Source organism: Eurytemora carolleeae, unplaced genomic scaffold (genome assembly GCF_000591075.1).
Source record: "Eurytemora carolleeae unplaced genomic scaffold, Eaff_2.0 scaffold2783, whole genome shotgun sequence".
Lineage (NCBI taxonomy): Eukaryota > Metazoa > Arthropoda > Copepoda > Calanoida > Temoridae > Eurytemora > Eurytemora carolleeae.
In genome coordinates, this window is record NW_019398667.1 from 1 (window position 1) to 4,313 (window position 4,313).

A 4,313-nucleotide genomic window follows, 5' to 3' on the forward strand; every position below is an offset into this window, starting at 1 on the left:
GATATTGTTCACAAATATGAGTTAGGTAACATAAGTAGTATTTTTCGATTACTTTAATAACTAGTACGTAAATTTTTGAAAAGTACTGTACACTATTATATTAGGTAGATCGACCTTAGAAGTATTCTTCTACTTTGAACATCAACAACGGCTTGGTAATGTTTCGTAAGATATTGATGTAAGATCCCACAGATCTAAACGTCGTCTTTGTTCAGGGTATCTCCAAACTTAACGAGGAATGACGAGCTGCGAACTCCCCAAGTGAGAAGACAGCTGATTCAAGAACCTCATCTCTACTTATAAACATTTAAAGTGTGAACTATAGACTACTCTCAAGATTATGCTCTCATATTTAAACATTTATTCCTATTTAACTGCATTTAACCATATTTATCCAAGTATTGAGAATGTTTTATGTATTGAACTCAAAGTTTTATTCCTAAAAAAGCATTTAAAAGTCTAGCCAGCTTTTTCTTTATAAAATAACCTTATATTTACTTTCAGAATTAGAATGGGTTGATTATTCCATTCGGTTCTATTGAAGTGTTGCCCAGGTTGCGTTTAATCAAGGTTTATAAACCATCTGTATGTTTTAATATTGCTTTCCTTGGTCTATCCTCCAATTCAAGCCCTTGTTGCACAGATGATTTATATAAGGGAATTCAGATATCACCCCTGAGAGAAATTATCATCGAGCAGTTCCGACTTGATCCTACTCAGCAGGAAGCCGATGCTTGGGGAACAAGCCACCTCCTCCACGTTCCTCTCGTAAGGCTCAGCCTTAAGATATATATACCAGGTGAACATTAGTGAACTTGAACCTTTGAACCTTTGAGCCTTTAAACCTTTGAGCCTTAAGTTAACAGTTGAATACATTACTTATTCTAACGAAACCTTTGTTAGGATTAACCGTACCTCGTTGCCATGCATTAACTACGTTACTACCTCTGCTCGGATCATCCACGGTCTGATGCAGCTCCTGACGGGTCTCATCTACACCGTCTCAACCTACTCTTCCGATTATCCACACGGAAAGTATCTACTCCTCCAGCCCGAGCATCGTAAACCTGTAGTGCTCCATCTGGTTCATGTTCTCAAGGATCTCCTCCTACCTCGCCTACTGGTGCAGCCATCTGTTATTTAAAAGGTGAATAACATGATGAATACTTGAGACCTATGATCAATTTGTTCTAACATTAACCTATTTAGTTCAAGTTGTGTGGTCGATGAACACTTTCACGACCTCCTCCTAGCAGCGGACCATAACTGTACCTCATCTACCTCACATATACCTCCCAGCCTCCACTGGAGAAGACTGATCCGAGGCTCAACCTGCGGATCATTAAGAGGTACTATTTAGATATATGAGTCCCTGTATCGATGTGAATAAACTGTTACTTAAGCAAAGGATCTGAAGAGACACTAAAAGAGCCAATACTCAACTCACCATTTTTTAGTCTTGTTCCTGATACTTATCTGACTGCAGAGCTAGCAATCCTACCTCATGATCAACTCGCAAAGCATAGAGATCTACTACGGCTACAAACCCCTTGGCCAGTTCAACTTTGTAAGTGTTTTTATTTATTATTTATTATTTATAAACGCAAATCCTGGGCAACTTTAAATGGCTTATATTGTAAATTCTTTTATTATTTTACAAGTATAAACAATAGATTTAGATTATTATACTAGTCGGGACTGATTATATTGTTTTTTCAGTTCACGACTAGAGCTGTATGACTACACCTATCCTGAAATACATGCTTGAAAAACTGTCCGTGCATTAAAGAGGTGCGCCAGGGTATTTTGGATGCTCGTCCATTATGTTTGTATGCCTTCTACCTGCTCCACCTGGGTACGTAACCTACCCCCCAGTTGGGCTTAGAGCACAGTGAAAAAGGTGAAAAGTGATAAGTGGTGCTAAACATAATAAAGCCACTTAAACCCTTAAGCGCTCTACCTAAACCTCGCACGAAAGCATATGCCTGCAGTTCCAGAATCTCCTCCACTAGCTGGGTTTGATCAGAATCTCCAACCTGTTCTAGCTGAGGTTCTAGAGGCCCGATCTCCGGAGAGGTTTGCTACACCGGTTGGATCTCCTGCCCCCAGAGTTCGACTCTTGTCTCGTGGTTCTCCCTACAGACAATCAAGATCTCTCAGCAGAGGGAAGCCTGTTGCAAAAAATTCAAGGCCTACTAGGTACAGAAGTTCTACTCGAGCTTCTCTGGAAAGAGAGGTTTCACTAAACCAAACTCTCGAACCCTTCCCAACCTCTGAGTCTTCTCCGGTCTTCCGACCTGCTCCGAATTCCAAACCTGCTCCGATTTCCAAACTTGCTGCTAGGTTAGAACCTCCACCTCCTGGTCCAGTCGATGACGAACGTATTCTTGGTTCTCCTACGAAGGATGATGAAAGTGTCCTCCACCTCTACTTGAGTCCGAAAACCCCTCCTCCTGGACGTAATGGAAGACTAGGATCTCGAGAGTCTCGATCTACTACCTCGACTCAGTTTGATATCCCGTTGCTGGACGATCTAAGTGATGATGATTCTGAAGGCTCGGGAACCCTTGTTCCTGAAGAATTAAACTGTGAATCTGAGGAGTATGAATTATCCCCAGCTGCTAANCCCCTGCTTCTCCGCCCTCCGCCTCGTCATCTTCCGCCTCCGCCTCGACTTCATCTGCCTCCATTAAACCTAAGAAACCTCAGAATAAGCGGGGAGGGGTATTTATTTCTCCTGCTTACTCCGCCCCTGCTATGAAACCATGCAAGGTGTGTAACGGCCAACACACTCATGTATTCTACTGCAAGAACTTTATCGATGCTGATATTTTAACAGATAGAGTTGACGTTGCTAGAAAAATGCAATCCTGCTACAGATGTCTGAGAATGGACGCCGAGATTGATTTTAAAGCTCGTAAACAATGGGAAAAACAGCATGAGCCTCACTGCCAGAGTGAATTTGTTTGTACCCTGGGGAAATGTGCTCAGCGAGCAACGAATCGTCAGTATCACATCACGCTCTGCAGATGGCATGTTGAAGAGAACAAAATGGTTCAAGATGATTTCTTAAGGAAACTTGATTCTTCTCAGCTTCCTCCGGGAGCTTCATTTTTCTTCAATCTCTCCACCACCTACTTCATCAATCCCTCCAACGACACCACCTCCGCCCTGTCCAACTCTGCCTCCATGTCTCAACGCAAACCTCGTGATGATGTTAATGACCCTGCGATCTTTATGCTGCAGGATCATGTGGTAAATGATAGAAAATTGCTGATTTTCTATGATTCTGGTTGCATGGGAAGTGCTATTTCTGACGAAGCTGCTCAGATTTTAAACAGTGTCTGTGTAAGACCTGGACCTACAACCCTCAACGTTGCTGCTGGTAAAACTGTAAGGCTGGAAGGAGGCGATGAACAGTTCCTGCTCGACCTTGCCGATCCTGGTGATCGTGCTACGATCACTGCTCTAAGGGCGGGGTGAAGCCCTGGAGAATGCGTCCCTCAAAGAAGAACAGGAACAATATCTGATAGATCTCAGTGTTACCTACAACCCTGAGAAAAGGAAACTTGTTGCTACTTTGCCCTTCACAGCCCCTCCTGGAGAAAACCTAAAACCAAACCGATATACTGCAGAAAAAATATTGGATTCTCAAGTCCGAAACCTAGCCAAAGATATTCAGGCTCGTGCTGATGTCATTGCTTCTCACGAGAAACTACGGTCTCGTGGGTATGTCCTCCCTCTTTCTGAGTTGACTCCGGAAGAACAAGCTCTGGTTTTGGATACCTCTGACTCTGGGTATATTATTCCTTGGCGAGCAGTGTGGAACTCCTCCTCAATCTCCACGCCCTGCAGGATGGTTTTTGACGCCTCCAGTAAGACTCCTGGTGGAGAATCACTAAATAATATTTTAGCCAAAGGGGCCAATAATCTTCCCAAGATTCCCAACTCTGTCCAGCGATTCAGATCCAAACCTGGGGGAGTAACTTGTGATGTATTCTCTGGAAAGAGAGGTTTCACTAAACCAAACTCTCGAACCCTTCCCAACCTCTGAGTCTTCTCCGGTCTTCCGACCTGCTCCGAATTCCAAACCTGCTCCGATTTCCAAACTTGCTGCTAGGTTAGAACCTCCACCTCCTGGTCCAGTCGATGACGAACGTATTCTTGGTTCTCCTACGAAGGATGATGAAAGTGTCCTCCACCTCTACTTGAGTCCGAAAACCCCTCCTCCTGGACGTAATGGAAGACTAGGATCTCGAGAGTCTCGATCTACTACCTCGACTCAGTTTGATATCCCGTTGCTGGACGATCTA

The 4,313-nt window shown here is 43.6% G+C and overlaps 1 long non-coding RNA gene across 2 annotated transcripts; it reads left to right on the forward strand.

Moving 5' to 3' along the window:
* The first annotated feature begins 215 nt into the window (after positions 1-215).
* LOC111717579 (uncharacterized) lies at positions 216-1,550 on the forward strand. Of its 2 annotated transcripts, none has more exons than XR_002768824.1 (3): positions 216-570; positions 667-1,349; positions 1,458-1,550. It is a non-coding gene; the product is annotated as an uncharacterized LOC111717579 (long non-coding RNA). The 2 variants fall into 2 exon arrangements; XR_002768823.1 differs by having other exon boundaries at positions 667-799; positions 904-1,517.
* Positions 1,551-4,313: the final 2,763 nt, after the last annotated feature.